Below are 20,553 nucleotides of genomic sequence, written 5' to 3'. Positions count from 1 at the left end.
ATTAACTTGCTCTAATTTTTGTATGCCCTTATAATTTTCTAATTCTAAATACGAGGCCAATTTCAGATTTTACTTCATGATTCGTGAACCCGCCTCTTCGGCCGAGCTAATAATACGTTCTGAGCTTGATTTATGGCGAAACTGTTCCACGTTTTTTTATCGAAAACAAATCTTCGATTCCGGCAGGTTTCAGAGGTTACAAAAAGAAATAAACATTTTTCATTAGAGACCAGTTCGTGGGGAAATCGCGGGGTTTTTTAGTTCATAGACTGCATTCTCTGGAAGTTTATTTATCATTAAAAACTATGACAATCGCTAAATCTGGTTAGACGGTTTTTTAATCGCTCCTGGCTTTCAAAAGTTGAATGTTTGTACAAGGCTGTATCTGCAGAGTTTGTTTCAAATGATATTTTTGCAATTTGTTTTCGGTAAGACACCGAGTACATTTCCAAAATTGATTACTAACAAAAATCGTGGATGAATGTTTGTTCATTATAGAGTGAGAAAGGTAAAAAAGCATGAATTCGGGGTATAGCAACCATTGTAATGCTTCCAAGATGAACAATATACTTTTCTGTTACTTTTATAAGTTATAAATTCAATCAATTCATTGAAAAATGTAAAAAAATACTTCGACTACTGTACCTAAACCTGTTCTCTTGTTTTTCCGAAACCTTCTTATTACGAAATATGATTTAGCAACTAGTTCTTTTTCTCCTCCCATCATCGTTCTTGTTCCCACATTCTTTTTTTTCGTTTTATGTTTTTCTGATAGTTTTCTCACGATATCTTTTGTTCTCTTCACCTTCTTTTTTCTGTTTCCCTTCTTCTTTTCACTTCAATTCATTCTTCTCTTTAGCGTTTTTGCTATTCCATGTCTCTCTATTCGTAACATTTCCAATAAAAATTCAGCGATAGATTTATAGATACCTAGCCCTTTATTTTCAACAGGTGTACACCCAATTACAGGAAATTTCAAAGAAAATATGCTGAAAAAATAACATAATTAGATTCATTTGACATATTGTAAATGAATTAGTCTTCACAATGAATCGATTGAAAATTATAAGAAAAATCTGTAAATGAAAGGTTCTATATAATATATAATCCTTGATAAAGAACTTTCATTAATATCACACATGTTAAATACTAAATTAAAATTATAACATATTATATTTATTCATAAAATTATATAAAAATGCGACTGTAATGAAGATTCGACGTGTATTCAATGATATAGTATCAAATCGGTTCAAAAGGATATAATAGTCTATTCCCTTGGGGTAATGCAAAAAAAGAATTTCAAGAACTTTTTTTGGACAGCTTCAATTTGCTATATGTGAGAATTATCGCCCCATATTCAAGTTCGAATCTCAAATAATAATATAGAATAGTTTGATTATTACTTTTATATCACTGAATTCTCCAGCATCCTCATTATGTAGCCCAGAATTCGACTGGAGGATGAAACAGCTTGGTCTGTATGTGAAACAAAAGTGAATTTTTGATCAGAATAAATGCCAAGGTCATTCAATTCATTAACTTGACAGATGGTATCGTTATCAATTTTATAAGTTAATTGTTACATGAATAGCATTTTACAAGTGTTGTTCATGACGAAGAATTTCAAGAACGAAGTTTTAATGATGAACGAGAACGAGAATATTTCCTGCTTATTCATCAAACTCAAACAACTGTTCATGCAGCTGCAGTTTCGTAAGAAGGTATCATCTTTCCCTCCAACCGATTTCCTGGAGTCTTTGAAGTCCACTAGATACTCGTTAGGACAACAAGAGGATTGTTCCGAATTCTTGGGGTTCTTGTTGAATACTCTTCGTGAGCAAAACAATAGCAAAATCAATACTTCCAGCCGCTCTGGACTGAATGATTCCGTATAACCCATCTCGTCTTGTGTTTGTAAATCTTTTGCTGGAAAAATCCTCACTTGTTTACTTTGTGGTAAATGTTCAAGAAGTACTGAAAACTTATGTGAATTTCTGGAACTTCATCTAACTTTTCCTAATACGACTAATTACCAGTCCGTGCAAAGCTTATTGTTAAATCATCTGGTGATGATCAGGTGATGATCAACTGTATTGTCAAACATGCGCCAAACTAACTGACTGATGATTTTCAAACAAGACTCAACCTCTAACGGAAGCAAGAAACTCTTTGGAAGGTTCGAAATAGATGAACATTTCAACCTAGCAGACCACTGTTATAATATTCATGCAGTCATTGTTCACTGTGGTTCTGGCGTTGAATGTGGTCATTATTACGCCTTGGTCAAAGAATTTATTGGAGCCTCTGGAGACACCCTACATTTTGTTTTATGAGAGAGAGGACATTGATAGATCAAGATCTTCAGATGATGTGGTGCTGCAGGTTTTTCCGGGTTTTCCTGCAGCTGAAAAAGCAAATGCGCCACTGGAATCAATGAAGTCGCCCCGGAGGGCCAATTCATTTTTATTGTTGTATTTATTTTATTTTTATCGTTGTTTTAACACATTGTGATAATTTTATATATAATTATTAACATTGTATTAGACTTTGTGGAAAAAGACAATACATGACATTTAGCAATGATGAGATTCGAACAATTATTATTGGAATCCCAATCTCCATAATTTTCTATCATATTGAATATTTTAAAGTCATTGAGCAGTTTTCAATTGAATTTTAATTAAACCATTAATGAAAATAAAGAACAAAAGAGGTCCTAAATTCGAACCTTGGGGCACTTGGTAACTGGAAGTATATAAAGCAAATTTGAATCCTTCATACTCTACATATTGTTTTCTATCAAGTAGGTAATTTGATATGAGTTTTACCAAACTTGCAGAAAAGCCAAATTCTGATAGACGTTTGAGAGACTCGTGGCAGAAGTGATAACTTGAACTGATCTAACTTGAACTATTTATTATTGACATCGTTTAAAAAGAGACAAGCTTAGGTTATTGCTTAAATTTTATGTATACGGCACACAAAATTATTATCATCATTTTTTTAAGCCATTTTTCACATAATAAAAGAATATTGATTTATTGATAAATCCTATTATATTATATTATTAAACTAACCGTCCGTTAGGAGATCATGTAATGTTCCGAGGATCAAATACTTTATAATCACTTCCAAGAGCTATGAAAGTTTTATGTTATATGCTAACTGTCAACAGTGTATGTCGACCGCACACTGAACACTGACTCATGCGAAGAGAGGCGAGAGAATAGTTTGTCCAAAATACTGCTAGCGCAGAAGCCAGACATACTTGGCGCTACCAAGCGATTTACCCTCCCAAAGGAAGTTATCAGTTAAAAAATATGAAATAAACAGCAGGATTGCCAATATCAAACTGTAATATTGGAAACATAATCACTTAGATGAAGAAAACATCACATCACGTGCTCGTTTTGGATAAACTGGAATGTTTTGACAAGCGTACTGAGAATAGAAATACTGCGCCTACCGCCATAAAAACGGGAATAGTTCTCGATTGTTTTTGGTACAGAATTTATCTCGTGGAAACCAAACTGCGGCGTCAACGGCATTGTGACGACATTGGGCCGGACAACCACCTACCAGGCCTGCCAACTACTCTTTTCTTCTCCTGAATTATGACGTCATAATTCATAAAACGCCGCCAGCTTTGTCGGAAATACATTTTATATTCGGGAAATTTTCAAGTTCACTTTCCTCTCCGCGTTTTTCCAACATGCGAAATGATAATGATTTTACTAGTGGTGGAAATTGGGATTTTAATAACTTGTTTTTTATTTATGCAGTGTTTTCTTTTCGAAGCCATCTAGTCCTAGTATCTTTTGAAGGTACATTTCAGTTGAAAGTAACAAACCTTTGAATTTTTCACCTCTCCACAATTGTGAATTCATCACCCTGGAAAATATTTACCAGGTAAACTGGAAATATGTAGTTTTTTATGGAACTTTGAGGTAAACGATACTTGTATACAAGATGTAACATAAGTACGTTGAAATATTCAAGTGACGTATTTCTATGATAATTTTAAGAAAAATAGACTTATGTTCGGAAATGCTTCATTTCGGAGATACCGGGTGTTAAAATTGAATCTTTTTGTTCAAATTTTAAAAATAACTTTTGCAAAAACTAAGTTATTTTCACGAAATTCGGTACTCGGTGTTTTTTTTTTGACCTGGGAAATCATAATTTCGTATTAATAATAATAATAATATTTATTTTGAGTCGCTAAAAAAATTTACATTTTATGGACCAGTCAGTTAATAAAATACAAACTACATACAATAATACAAACTACAATTAAATATAACAATTTCAAGTTACAAGAAAATACATTTATCAGTTGCTATTTTAGTAAAATCGTCAATACTATAAAGACAATGCTCAGTCAGTATGTTTTTCAATTTGTACTTAAATATTTTAAACGATAAGTTGCGAAAATGGATGGATAGGTAACATCTAGAGGGTGCTGCGTACGCTGTCATTATTTATTTTAAATTGCTCTAACTTTTTTGACATCTTCAATTCGAAGAATTCAATCTGTTATCTCTTGGATTTTTTTTTATTTTCTTGTGCGACTTTAATGTCTCTTTATTCTCATCACCTTTGTATATCATTAACATTTTATTCACAAGTAATAACATTTTTCTTACCCAATGGTGGCAATAATTTCATTAATTTGTGTTCTTGACAAATCAGCGTTCATACACTGTTACTCTTACTCTTTTCAAAAATAGGTTGTGAAATACACGTTTTTCATATAATTATCAGAAAATGTGTGTGTAGTGTTCACACTAAAATGAAAAACAAATCAAAAACGACTGAACCTCAACTGAAAATGTCTACGTATTTCATATTTGTCGTTTGTAATTTTTCCTAGGAATACAAGTTTTAAAAGATGTGTTACTGGTCGTAGAGTCATGGAAAAATTTAGTATTTACAACCACTAATTTCAGAATTTTTCGAAAAATGACAACATCAATCATGTAGAAATTTCGAGATAAAAATGTAGATGTTCCATTTATTTTTATAGTTGATTCGGTTTTCAATTGGCTACGGGGAATAAACATGCTGTATCGTAGTATTTTATATATAACAGACAATCGTATTTACTTTTCATTGAGTTATACAAATTCACAGGCAGAAAACTATGTTTTCTGAACATACACTGTTTTCAAAGTATACTTTTTTGTATAAAAATTATTAAGCAGGAATATCATATTAAATTCAAGTTTCATTATATATCTGAATTAAATTCCCATTTGATTCCTGAATTCATCCAAATTGTAGTGAACATTGTATATAACAACACCATAAAATCACTTTTTTCATAACGAACGAAAATAAGCCTAGAAAAACATTAAACTAGGAAAAGGCAGTATGATAGAAAGAATGTTGTGAAACTTCGCCATCTATTGGGTCGCGGCCAAAGTTTTGTGAATAAATAGGTCGAGGAAAAGCTCATAGATGTCGCAAGAATCGAGGGTGCAAATATTTGGGAAGCGCCAGAAAATCTGCGATTCTCAGGAGGGGACGCCGCACTCCGAGTCTTTCAACCTTATGACTGTTTTACAAAAGGATGTTATTCGTGCAATAATTTCTTACTGTTGTCACGTTCAGGAGTAGGAAAGATAGCACCGATCTCCTAAACATCCATTTAGTCTCATGTTATGAAGCCATAAAATTTTATCACTTTATAACTAAGTTGTAGTAAATCTGGTGTGGCTGTTTTGATTTTATTTTTATGGCTGAATTATTTACTAGTGTTTGTAATGGATCATTAGGCATCATAAATTCGTATAATGGGTGTTTTAATAACTTTATGGCATTTTAAATGGTTTAGCGTATTACGCGTTCATTCACGTCGTTTATTAGTTGTTTCATTGATAAAAAGGTGTTGATTTTAGTGGAACCAGACATGAAAACATCTTTCAGACGTCGTGGAAGACTTATTCGAGTTTTTCGTGCCAAAATGCATTTTATTCGATGTGTGCCGGTTGGCGATTGTGATTTGTTGATCAATGGGAGAAGTTGAAGGTTATTTTTCTGATATGAGTTGTAATTATATCATATAATTATATGTAACTCTTGAATTAACTAATGATGTAGTATTGAACTTATTTCGATAAAAATGCATATGATTAACAATTCTACTGCTCAAGGTTGTTTTTAAAATCAACAACATTGTCTAGTAAAATCCCAGATTCACGGATTCATATTTAAAATTATTTTTCACATCCTAATCAAATATTTAAACTCGAAAATATTGAAAAATGACAATGGAAATTACCAAAAAATGTTTTTTAAAGATCTAAAACACAAAGATTTTTAGTGTTTATTCATTTAATCGTGAGATACTTTTATCAGACGATGTTAAAGATGAAATCAAAGATGGAAATCTGTGAACCAATCGTCAATACCTTCCGAAAGACATAAAGAATTTTATTAGTGAAGTAATAGCAGGGGAACCCACGATGCAAAATGGAGATTTACTCGAGCATCATTGAGACATATTAGGTTGCAAAGCTTAGATGATAAGAAGAAAAAATGTTAGGTATATAATATATACCTTTTCATCGGTGGGGGAAGCGGCTATAGATTTTTAAATATGTAAAAAAATACTGATGCATGGACATACTCGAGCGCGTCAGATATTGATAGCATCAATGTCCTACGTATTTTTAATAATGTTGGTATGTTAATCTGATCCTTTGCATAATGTGGGTGGTTGTACGTAAGGGTTGAAAGTGACAAGAAAAAAAATTAATCGTGCGCGTCAGATTTTCTGAGGGGGTGTTAAGTGCAACAAAAAAAAGCTCTCATTCAATAATCTGACGATTTCGATCTGACGCAAACTCGCGGCCATTGTTACCTATAATGTGCAAAAAAAATCGCCATTTTGAAATACTCAAGAGTGTCAGATTAAGATATATATGGTTCATCTTTATGTTTTAGACGTGCTCTCTCATAATCTGACGATTATCTAGAGGGATTCGCTTAAATCTGATAAAAGCAATATTTTTTTAAATTTTTATTTCAATTCATTGAAGTAAATCAATTGAAAAGCTCAGGAAATAGCATGCAAATAAATTAGTGTATGTTTTTTAGTAGAATACTTGTATTTATAAGAAAATAATTTTAAAGAAATGCTCAAAAAATTTAATTTTTTATGATCAATTGATTAATTAATGAAGAAAATAGAAATGAAACTCTCTATGTTTTTACCACTTTTATTTTTAACTAACGTTACTGCATTTTCGTCCTATAAGGACATTTTCAAACTTATATATTGTATAAGTTTGAAAATGTCTTTATATATTGTATAACTTTGTCCTTATAGGACGAAACTGCAGTAACATTAGTTAAAAATAAAAGTGGTAAAAAACATAGAAAATTTAATTTCTCTTTTATTCATTATGATTTCCTACCACGTAGTAACGGCTACATCCATCAATTATTTGATTAATTAATCATCATCATCATCTTCATCACGAACGAGTCTGTGATCAGCTGTGATGGCGTCATGGCAACAGAATTCAGGGTGGGGTTGGAGTGAGAGAATAATAGATAGAGAATAAGTGAATAGAGAATAGAGGAATAGAAACTCGGAGAGGGAAATATAGGTATCACACAGCTGCACGCATTAAACTTCATCGATGAATTTTTGTTATTTCGGCTTGCGGAAATCGTCAGATTATATATTTTTCGTTATCCTTGAATTATTTCCTTCAAAATGAAAAAAAATTGGCTATGCTCGAGAATGTCGAAATGACGTTATTTTTTTACAACTTTGCTGCCCACCCTTTCTTTACGTCACTCTCAAATTGTCAGATTACTGAAATATACACTTTTTAGCAGGTAATTAACTAACCCTACTTTGATCAAACGCGTTCGAGAATTTCTGATGATCAATTTTTTTTACTAATGTGATCCTATATCCCTCACAGGCGGCCTTATATATGGGGCTCGTATTTGGTGGAGGTACTCAACCGGGTACAAGGTATTCCCCTGTATATTAATCTGCCGCGCTTCAGTAAATCCCGAAATCCCCGCTTGGGGATCTCCTATTATAAAAGTCATTGGTGTCCAAGGGATCACTAGTCAAATTTTGCCAAACAGTTCAGATATGAATTGCGAAACTTATCTTTTTCGAAACCTTGGAGTATTCAACTGAAATTTTAAGAGCACATATTCATTTACACCATGGTTTTTTATTAAATGATTTACTAGCACATATGTTGGTTGTTGTTGATATCAAACTATTGTCAACAGTAGTGACAATTTCCATTGGAAAAAATGTATATACAGAACACTTAATGATGCCATATTCGAATTTTATAACTTGTTCTTTTTGATAATTCAGTTTTACAACTCACATTCAAATGAATGTTTCTGCAAACAGTTCCGAAAAGTTTCTGACAGATATGCCATACATAATCGATTTTGAAATTTTCGTGATATGATAATTGACGAAAGGTTTCTCAACATTTTCATATTGATATATTAACTATTTTAATAGTTTTTTGTTATTTCATCAAGTTAAATTCTATACCGGGCCCGAAAAATCTTAATACAAGCCGAAATTCAGTGAAGATAGAAAAAGCAAATTTTGGAATATGCTAGATATGCTAGAAAGGCACTCCTTCACTTCATTCTTGTTCACTGTGTTCCAACATGGTTTATTCTACTGAAAAAAGAATAGAAATTGTTGCAACCTATTATTGAAATAAAGAATATGCTAAAGCTGCTGCAAGAATTTATAATGCGAATCATCCAGACTACAACGTGAGCCATCAATACGTTAATGTTAATGGATTTTTTCGGATTTTGAAAGCCTACAAATTCCGTCATTTCAAAATAAGGCTAGTTCAGGAATTAAACGAAGATGATCCTGATCGTCGACATCAGTTTTGTGTGGTGTTCTGCAAGAAATTGACCAATAACTCAAACCAATTATACAATACATGTTGTTCAGAAGAATGTTCTTTCATGTTGAATGGTGAAGTGAATAGACATAATTGTCGTTACTGGAGCAATGTGAATCCTCTTTTGGTGATAGAAACACATTCACGAACTCCACTAAAATTGTATGTGATAAAATAACATTCTAGCAGCATGGTGTACCCCCACATTTTGATGTTCGGGTGAGACAGTTTCTGGAAGAACGTTTTCCAATGCGTTGGATTGGCAGAAGGGGTCCAGTGGATAGGCCACCTAAATCACCTGATCTCACACCGATGGACTTACAATTCATCTGTTGATTTTGTTTCCACTGATATTTGTTATTGATTTCTTCATTGAAATGAACGACAGCGCATTTCCTGTTTTTTCTGAAATAAAACGTTCAACATTCAATTTCTGAATAACGAATGACTCAATTTCGAAAAAATTCACAGAATTTATAAAGGGACAAAATACCTTTCAAATGATGTATCACTCGACCCCCCATGCCTTTGAAAAAATAGGAGGGGTAGTTGCTAACCGCAGGGAGGATAAGTTTTGGGTATGATTTCCATATCAGAATTTGTCTCCCTAAAAATAAAAATGTACGTGTTCTTTGAAATTTTCGATTACGCTTCCGTTTCTGACTTACATGGGGTCACGTTTTCGGTAGAACGTCCTGTATAACAATAACAAGATATCTCGCAGTTGGATGCAAATGAGCCGAAACTGTTCAAAAATAATTGACGCGAAAAATCTCCGTGCTAACACGCTTTTCCTTTTGTTGCAGGTAATAACTCTTTGGATACAACCCGAACTACCCCCTCAGCACACCGTAATTTCTGGTGAGTGTTTTTCAAGCTTGCCCGCAATATGAGAGAGCGCATGTGACGTTGATTTGGCCCCGAGGGGCGAAGCCCTACCGACCGGGGTGTAATTAATAACCCCTCGACGAGAGCCGAAACACGAAAGCTTTTGGCAATTAGGCGATCCGGCCCGTAGTTTTTGATGGAAGCATTAGGACACACATCGTACCGGTGTAAATTGAGGCGATAACTGACTGAAACAGACTACCGGTCTGGTCAATTATTTAGAAGGATCTGATAGCGAACACACCCTTCATTTATCTGACAGATGAAAGTGCGCCATGTGTCCACCTAAACGTCCGCCAGATAAAAATTTCTGAGTACAAGAACAAGTAGGTTAGGGTTGCCTACTACAATGGCGCAATAAGTTGCTTGGGAAAAAGCTTTTTGGTTTTTCCTTCTCCAGCTTTATACAAAAATATACAACACTTTCAAAGGAAGCAAGCAAATACGTTCAAAATGAACTTTTCACAAAGACCTTTCAGGGCTCCTTTAGAAGAAACAACTACTTTCACATGAAAATTGAACAACAGAAAAGAAAAAATGCTTTCGTAACAACTACTTCATAGATATAAAGATTTATAATTCATTGATCTTTTAGATGTATGAAACAATACAAAAAAGATAGGTCACATATACATTATAAACCAGCCATTCATTTGTGTTGCATTGGATAAGACGGCTATATACTCGTCAGTAGAGTAAACACAATTTGTCATCAACAGATCTGTCACATATTTTTCAAAAAAATATTGATGTAAATTCCTGACATGGGGAGGTAGAATGCTGTGAAAGTTTCCGTTGATAGATTTTCAGTCGGAATCTACTTGCCCTCAACAAATCACATCATCTTGTTTCATGATCGTGGAAACCACAATTTCTGTTTTGTTTTAAAGTATTTTTATGAAATTCTATCAAAAGTTGATACAGATGAATAGAAGGTACCGCAGTTATTAGATGAAGAAAAGATACCGTCATTATTTTCAACGATAGGAAATGAGCAGTGGCGGATTTACAATATTTTAAAGTAAAGGCTGTACAGATTTGCCGCCCTTGTCCCTACGATTGCCATGCCCTACATTATTCTTATAACCCAACAATTTTTTCGAAACTGCATGTAAAATAATTATTGGGCATATTTTTAAGCTAATCAAAGCTCAATCATGTACAAGCGGGGTAATCTATGCTGCTTACACAATAATGTTCATTTGGTGAACGTGAATGAATAATCTTCATTATGCTTACAAACAGTTGAAAATAATCAACTGTAAAGTTATAAAAGTTCGTTACTATGCCTTTTTGCGCGATGGTTTTTGGCAATATCATCGATGATCATCGATAATCTTGTTTATCAATTCTGACTCTATGCACAAAACAGCTGAAGCCTCTAATTTTTCTTGGCTCAAGGTCGATCTCAGATAAATTTTTGTCCTCTTTAGACAAGAAAAGCTTCTCTCACCGAACAATTCGTCGGGGAATGTGCAATGACTTTGTTGCAGACTTCTATCTGTAAGACATCAGAAAACCGTCATGCCAAAATCTTTTTGATTTCTATGATGTAGCAAAAAAATCGATCCCCAAATTTACCGCCCGAAAAAACTGCCATTCTAGACTCAAAGCCTACTCAGCCTGCTGGTAAATCCGCCAATGGAAATGTGGTTTACAAGCCCAGCCCCAGATAATATCTTTTAAGTTACATAAAAATCCTATTTGCGTTAGTACTATTTCTCCAGAGAATTGTTTCATATGAGATGTGAGAATGGAAAAAAGCGTTGTATGCTGATAATAGTGCCTGTTGAGAGACTACATTTTACAATTTTTTAAGAAGAAATGAGTTTTGGGAACGAAATTATTTGGCCTTCCATTTCTCCATCTTGATCCTGAAAATGCGGGAAAAGAAGGAATCAATTTCAAAAAATTAACTCTATACACAAATGAGTATTTCGACAGTTTAACGCTAAGTTGTGAAATGTGCTCTAACCAGTTCAAAGTATCATCTAGATGTATGCCTAAGAGTTTAACATTGTGTTCTTCAACCCAAGAGGTATTTGAAATAAAAATGATGTGTTGAATTTAGTTTTCGTCCAACATTAGATTATTTGAATATTATTGGAGTTTTTTTCCAACACCAAACTGTTATTTTCAACACCTCGACAGATGATGATCACTTGGTGATCGAAACACGTGTCGAGGTGTTGAAAATAACAGTTTGGTGTTGGAATAAAACTCCAGCAATATTCATTACTACAGCAAGGTTCCAAACAGTGCATCACAAACATCAGATTATTTCTTCTGAACCATATGTTAGTATTGTTTTGAATTTGATTTATATCGCGCAGCAAATTACCATTGATTTTCCCATATGCCGTAAGCGAAAGTAAAACAATTATGAGGTGACATATAGAAAAAGAGATCATTCATGTAGATTAGGAATGAAAGAGGGCCCAGAACCGAGCCTTGGTGAACTCCACATAAAACGGGTTCTAGGTCAGACATATTGTTCAAATCAAGTGGGACATAGTGGTATCTGTTTGTCAGATATGAAGAAAAAAGAAACATAGTCATCTAATTTTTTCAGTATATTAGAATGGGAGACACAATCAAATGCTTTTGTTGGATCACATAAAGCAGCAATAGTGTGTTCCCTTTTTCCAAAGCAGGTTATTATATTTTCGATTACTTTCTTCGCCGCACTGAGTGTGGAAGATGATTTCCTAAATCCGAATTGATTTGTGTTGAATAGCTTGTACTTATGAAAATACTCATAAAGCTCATTTTTCAGGATGATTTCAGATTGTTTGGAAATTGGGATAATCGATATTGGTCGGTAATTTTCAGTTGCGTCACTGCCTTTATTAAATATTGGGACAACTCGTGTCACCTTTAATACAAACATTGATTTATATGAAAATCATTATTTTCTATTCAGTTTGTGCTCCAAACATTCCCTATGGAATTGAATACGATATCTTTCATTAGAAAGTTATACAACTTCGAAGTCCGCCATCCTCAATGGCGGACTTCGAAGATTTGGAATAAAACAGTTGTCTGAATAATTTCACAAAATGAGACACATATTCCATTCATAACTTTACGACTTTCTGTCTCAGTTGAGACAAATCTACGTATGTTACAATGACGTAGACTTATTTGATTTAATATAATAATAATAATCGACTTTATTTGAATTGATAATTTCACGTTTGTATGCATAATAAATGACACTCATTGTGAGTTTCTTAATTTTTCAGTTTTTGGTTAGTTAAAATCTATAATAGTATATTATGCAACGATCAGATACCTAATAACCATTACACGAGAGTTGCAAACGCTAAATAATGAAGAACTATAAATATTATATTTGTATTTCTCCAGTTCGTAAACAGTTGATATAGTTTTCCGTAAACGTTCTTAAATTTCTCTGCTTTCTCCAGTAAGTGTGGATGAGTCAATGGTAATTCTTCGATATTGCTGATATCAGACATTCTGATAATGTAATTATCGAAGTTTAGCTATATTCTATATTTAATACCTACTGATTTTGACAAATGAAACAATTAGATAGGAATCTGTGACAAACGTCAAATGCACATTACACAACATGCTTGATTGAAAAATTGTGGGTTTCTATTGATTAAAAATCTGTATCGTTATGAAAAATCTGTATCATAACGGATTATGGGCATATAAGTGTATTATTATAGTACGAGTGTAGAAAAAATTATAATTCAATTTGAAAAGTTTGTAATTTTGAGTAGTTTTCATTAAAGAAAAATGAAGATTCAAGCTTTTGTTATTTCTTCTCGCAAAGCCATTAAACTTGAGTTTTTTGTTTACAATAAAGTATGAGTAGCTCATAAATATACCTTGCTTCACACTATTTGTTGTTTTTTTGTATTCAAACACTATTCGAAAACATAGAACAGTATGACATTGTTTTCTTTCCGATCCGCATCCGAAAATTTTCCAATTTTTCAAGAAAATAAAAAATTAAAAAAATCTAACGTATTAAGCCCCAGCAAAAAAATGCAATTATTTAAGGAGCGGCAAAGCGGAAAAGATTGGGAACCTCTGCAGTATTCTATAGTTGAAAATGCTGATGATTAAAATCCTAGTAAAAATACAACTTTCTTTTCTTTTTTAAAATTTGAACTTCGTGAAGCTCTTTTGATATTTATTGATTGATTGATTTATTAATTCAAGTTGGACAATCCTAATTTACGAAAAATAAAATAGTTAACATACTTATTTTACACTAAATATAACTTATAATAAATGTAAGTATAAAGATATATAATAAATTTGAGTATAAATATACATATACACAGATATACACACACATATATACATATCTATAAAGTTGAATACAGTATAGAATAATGGTGGAATTTTTTTTTCCAATTATAATACAAAATCAAATTTAGCTTGAATTTTGGTATACTTCTTGACTCTTTAACATATTGTGGTAAACTATTGTACTAAATGAATCCTCAAAAAAATAAACATTTTACACTATATGAGGTACTCTGCCTGTTTACATATAAATGATTCTAGCCTCTAGTATTGTATGTGTGGTAAAATCAAAGCAGTATAGTAATGTAGGGCAATATTCAAAATGAGGTTGAATGATAGTCTTATACACAGTTATTCTGGAATTCAGACTTAAGTTTTGGGACACTCTACAAAAGAAATATAGTTTTTTCAAGATTTTTTTTTATATATTCAAAGTGGCTACTAAATAATAAATGATTATCCAACATAAATCCCAGATATTTAAATTCCTTTACAATTTCAATTTTTTCATTGTTTATTTCTATGTTAATGTTACTACTATTTATTTGTTTATATTTATAAGGTGCAGTAATTATCATTGCCTTGCTTTTACTTACATTCAACTTCAATTTATTCATTTTCAAATATCTATCCATATTTTTCAGCACATCATTTATTTTGATCACTGCTCTATCGATATTCCCATCACTTACTGATATCAGAGTATCATCTGCGAATATATGAATGTAGTCACATTCAAAATATTTTTCCATATCATTAATATACATTAAAAACAATAGAGGGCCCAAAATACTACCCTGAGGAACTCCATGATTCACTTGGATAAAAATGATCCTTTGCAATTTTTCGTTGCTCTTAAAAACTACCCTGTACATACTTTGATATTATATCGCTCACCTTTGCTTTCCCGAAGGAAGGAAATAACTTGGCGATCCGAGTTTTCTCAAGAGTTATTAATGCACTTCCTGAGTGACCGGCACTTTCCTTCCGGGCGAGGGGAGAAAATATATTTCCGGATCGCTTGCGACTAAATATCAAGCAGCAGAACGTCTCCTCTGGGAATTTCCTGCAGTGATTTCCAACCTAGAATATCGAAAATCGTTCAAGGAACACTATTTTTGATACAATGGACTCAATTCTTAGTGGATGTGAACAATTTCACATGAATGAGATGTCATTTTACATATTCTGCCATGAACAAATGACTTAAATTTCATTTTATACTCATTTTATACATTGTGAATGAATATAAAATTATTGAACATAAAAATTTCAACATATCAGAATATCAAACTCATAAAATCTTTGACAGAAAAAATAAAATCGTCAAAATCACTAATTTGAACAATTATCTATCTAATCCCTATCTAATCTCTCAAACCTTCAACAATGCCTGATCTTTTCAAGTGTACCTTTGATTTGATATAACTCCAATCAAAATAATCAACAGTACTCAAGTCCAGAGAACATGCTGGCTATTCTATTACTGCGGCTGCCAATACACCTAGAAATTAAACTTTAGCCGAAAGAACTTGCAATTCTAAGCTTTTACTGACTTTCGTTTTAGACATCCATTTATTTCATAATTTTGTCAGTTAGATTCGCATCTTCTTTATATGATTTTGTTATACTGTAGATTTAATAATTTGACATTTGGTGCCATATTGCATTTTGAAGATCTGAACGTTATGAACTGAATAAGTATGAACTAACAATTTAAGAGCTGTCTGTTATAACTAACGCATATATATGACAAAATATTCAATTCATGCTTAACTCTAGGCTTACCTACTTGATTCTATAAGTTATAATTTGATTGTTGATCATTTTATTCAATTAACGTGATGGATAACTACGAAATAAAAAAGGTCTACATAACATTAAAAGTACTTTTCAAACGACCATTCATTCTATGCATATGAAAATTGGGAATACATTCGTTCTTTCGGAATGATCGAAGTCATTTTATGAATTAAAATTGACATAATTCAGGATTTCTAAAGAAATTATTAGTTCTTTTGCATGTTATTGTAGAGTGACATACCCATAAAATACATGTGTATTTTCAGAATGAAATACTAATATTTTGATTTTTTGTATGATTGTTTCTAATGGATAAAATCTGTTAAACCTAATTCATAAATTATTTCACAAATAGTAAGCTACATTATCGGCGAAAATTATTGATTATACATGTGTAGTACCTAATCATTATCACCCAAAAAAATCCTGGATTATTTTTATTAGTAACAAAATGTAATTATCATTATATATTATAGTTAAATCACAATAACCGCTTTCTGTTCAAATCGAAAACTCGCATTAAATCGGAAGAAGATGGAATTCCTATCATCACGATATTAATTTCATCGAACTCAATATTATGATTGATAATAAGCATGCGAATTTCTGTTTTAATTATATTCGACTCCGACCTTTCATTCAAACGTTGCGATGGGTATAAAAGCCGCGGATTTCGATAGTTTTTCGCGATAAAATTACATCTCTGAATTGCACCCCTGCGAAGCCGGAAAGGATCTATTACAACAGATAAGCATCATTTTTTATTTAGATTTCTCTCCTTGCGACGAATAAAATGTGAAAAAATTTCATGGTTTGTATATGAATCTTGTTTAGCGATCGCATATTATTAGTGTAAATCTAACCTAACGTTTTTATTCAATTTTATCATGGAAACCGCTGTTTATATTCAAAAAAATTAAAATGATGTGTTAAAGGCGAAAATATTTAGGGCAAAAAGCCGAATCAAGTAATTAAGTATATTGGGCCGGTTTAATGCATAGAAAAATAGATAACTTCAACACAGAAAAAACAAAAAAAAAATTATTTTACAGTCATAAAGGACATTCTACTCTAGAATGAAAAATCGAGTTATACATTTACGAATAACTTCTTTAAGATACGTCATGAAATAAACATATTCTTTGGGTAACATGTATTTGTTGAAATTTTTGCGCATATCCAAATTAGTCTCAAAATAAATACTGGCTGATATAAATTTTACTTGAACATCTTGGATGAAAAATGAATTTTTGATACAATTTTCATACCTATTTTCTGTTAAAAACGATCCTTTAATTTTCTTCAAATCTGCCTTGCAATTTAGGGAATGCATTTTTTTCTATAGAGTCTAAACCCAATAACTGTGGGAATTGTGTATGCATAAATGCTGAACATTTAACATAATTAATAAAATTTAATTAAATTTAAATAATTAATATGCACCAGTCGATATGCAAAATTTCTGAATTAATTATGATATTCCAATTTAAATAAAGTAGTAATACATTCCGACGAATCAATTTAGTCATTTACAATTATAATACGGAGTTTATCTGGAATAGGCCGATTGCTTACAAGAGAAAGGCGGATCTCATTAGTGAGGAAACACGAAAATTCAAATCGTTCTAGAGTTCGAAGGGGAAAACTCGGGTAACAAAGATTCAAACAAATTAGATCGCATTGCTCTGATACAAATTCAAACCCACCGCCGTTTTGATCCAGATCGATTTCGAAATAAGCATTTTAGTTGACTGTTACTAAAAAAATACCGATTTCTTTGTCAAAATTCTCAAAGTTTAGAACAACATGCACAAAATCACTGAAGAATGTAAATTGCAAGCAATGTATCCAAAAGTGCCACCATTTTGAAAATACTGTGAATTTTTTTACAAATTTGTATATACAGTTTTGTTTGTGTGCTGTTGCTTCAGTTACTCCCTCTAAACATGCGGAATAGTTTTTCAGAAACAATGAAAAAACTCAATCAAAATTAATTATTGATCTGATTGATTCGGCCGTTACTTGCTCTCACACATCTCACACAGAGACTGTGTGAGGATATTATTTAATCCTGGCGATCCTGATCAGGATAATGAGAAAAACTTATGTATTATTTTGGTAAGTGTACTTAGTTTAAAATAAATCTGTCCGTTTAAACTTAGTCAAAATCAAGTCCAAATGAGTCAGTTACGAACAAAGATACAAGTGAAGCTAACGTGAAACGTGTTGAAAATATAAAAAAAAACTTCAGTGTGAAATAATAATTATTTCGTTATTGAAAAATTTCGAGTATCATATAGTAAACAACTAACTGGACCAGGTTTCAGATGATTTTTTTGTGATATCAGAATGAATACTGAAGTAGACTCAATTTCAAATTTGAATTGATACAGACATGGACTTTCTTGACATGTTCATTATTCCAACTCAATATTTCCTTCCTATGTTGAAACTTTCAATCAGAAATTGTTGTGTAGTACCTAACTCCATTACAGAAATTACAAAACCATATCTGAAATGTCTAACCTCATATTTTTAAATGAAATAAAAAATTCAATAACTCAAACCATATATTCAATTTCAATCAACCAAGGTATTCGAAAGAAATCTTCATTATTTGTGTTTTCATTGAAAAAAAAATCTGAAATTTGTTGGAAATCTGTTTTTCCGTTAAAGAAACTATTATTCAGTACAGCCAGTATTGACAATGCCAAATGTACAAAAATTTAAGATATCTTTACCTTCTCACTCCAAGATTGTTAAACTTGTTTCACTCAACATCAACAAAGCTCATTCAAAACTCCAACACATTAACGCGAAATACCACAAATTTTTCACTGCGTTGCACAGATGAACCTACCCAACTTCAATATCAAGAACTGAGACATCTACGAGATTATATCAAATCATAAAACGGTCCTAGCAGTGAAGTGAAAGTTGTCCTAAAGTTGCGCAAAGCTACCTGTGAGACCTAACGTTATTTTTATGACTACGAAACAGGCCCAAAATCTAACTGACACTTTATTGCTGATGCGGGGCACAATACTGCTGAATGCATTTTCAAAAAACTAAATAGAGGAGAAAGTTTTTTTATTATCTCTGCTCTCCGTAAGGGTGTCTTTGTAGGATAATTTGTTATGCAAAATAGAAATCGGACAGTGAATTAGGAGAATTGGCGTAAAGAATATTAGCTTTCTAGTTGTCACTAGCAGAAACGAAAAATAATCGCTATGATTGTTCAAATGAAATGGCATTAACTGTATTTTCCAAATAAAGTTTAACATGTGTCATAAAATGGCCTATTTCGCCAGAACATTTCCATGGATTTTTTTAGATATATCAGAAAAAAGTAGGCATACGTTTCACTGGCTAAAGTTTCCCTAAAAAAGGTATGTTATCTGAATATCATCAGGTTCATAATTGAAAACGGTAGATGTACTTCATTCATGTTGACAAAGTGATTAGAAGAAAAAGAGTATCTTCAAAGTTCCTCAGCTGTTCAAAAATTGGATGATGAGTTGATAAAAATATCACAGGTCCACTATGCAGATGGTTCAATTGAGTTAAAAACTTATTATTATAAACATCAAACATCTTTTAAACTTCTAGTCAGCTGTTACTCCAGTGTACGATTCCAAGTACTATCAAAGCCGAGGCATGAAAGATCAACCGAAGCACTGACCCGACATTCAAAGTCTTACCACTGTCACTGTTACTTGAATTCATACAGTAAACAAGCTCCAACATCTTCCTCTTCTATTAATGACATGAAAGAGAGTATTAAGGAAATTTAGTTGAAACTGTCTTCAAAAATAGCATAGATAGTGTTACAGTTGAAAACGGTTTGACCTGGTGAGTGAGAAAGCAACTTCAGCCAGGAAAGTATAGATCAGATGTATCAAGTTGAGCCCAAACATGATCCATTGTAACTTATCGTGAACCTCTGATGTAAACCAGTCTCAAGTAGTCATTGTTGATTGAAGAGAAACTCGCTTCTCATAAACAGTATTCTTTTTACCACCAGAATTGCCGATGGTGCTGTCTTGGTTAGCTAAACGCATGAAAGACAGTGACTTAATTCTAGCCTGGAAAAAAAGGTTTTATTTCATTCATATCAGGACCAGAGGTTTCAATCCCACCCATTGAGTAAACAATAGAATTGACGTTTTGTTTGAAAAAGTTAGGAAATATCAGACACACGAAACTTTATTACTATTGAATTGATCGATCCACGAATCTGAAAATACCTGATTCTTTGGTAAGAAGCGTCTATTTTTTAATGTGTATACATAAAAAATACCAGTATTTTGAGATACATTCCCGACAGGTTCCATAATTTTCTCCAACATAAATGCTATGATTTTATTGCGATTTCATATAATTCAAAATTTCCTGACGGAAAACATTGAATTTACAATAATTTTCATGAAATAAGCTTCCAAACACGATGGTGGAAACTGTTGAAAATAATTGCATTGGTCAGACCCAACGATATATCGAAACTCGTTTCAAAGAGCACTCAGCAGATACCCTACTTTTAGACTAGAAAAGTCTAGTGTCGGTTATATCCCTTGCAGAGGGTTCATGAAACTTGTTCGAAATTATTATTGAGGATTGATGCTGTCGAAAGTGTGGAAGCAGGCAAGAGTGGATT

The 20,553-nt window shown here is 32.4% G+C and overlaps 1 protein-coding gene across 6 annotated transcripts in view; it reads left to right on the top strand.

Annotated features, from left to right (window-relative positions):
* Positions 1-20,553, top strand: part of Ptl (prothoraxless) — a 491,222-nt gene that overhangs the window by 258,703 nt on the left and 211,966 nt on the right. For 4 of the 6 annotated variants that reach the window (XM_023162697.2, XM_074185108.1, XM_074185107.1 and 1 more), the window contains exon 3: positions 9,728-9,782. The exons of the other annotated variants lie outside the window; for them this stretch is intronic. The gene's annotated coding sequence lies outside the window, so the exon portion shown is untranslated. The remainder of the gene's footprint in view (positions 1-9,727; positions 9,783-20,553) is intronic. 6 annotated transcript variants of the gene reach the window in all.

Source organism: Leptinotarsa decemlineata, unplaced genomic scaffold, assembly GCF_025532065.1.
Source record: "Leptinotarsa decemlineata unplaced genomic scaffold, Ldec_3_MD MMD2_tig00026361_RagTag_RagTag, whole genome shotgun sequence".
Classification (NCBI taxonomy): Eukaryota; Metazoa; Arthropoda; class Insecta; order Coleoptera; family Chrysomelidae; genus Leptinotarsa; species Leptinotarsa decemlineata.
This window is presented reverse-complemented; position numbering and strand designations above follow the sequence as displayed.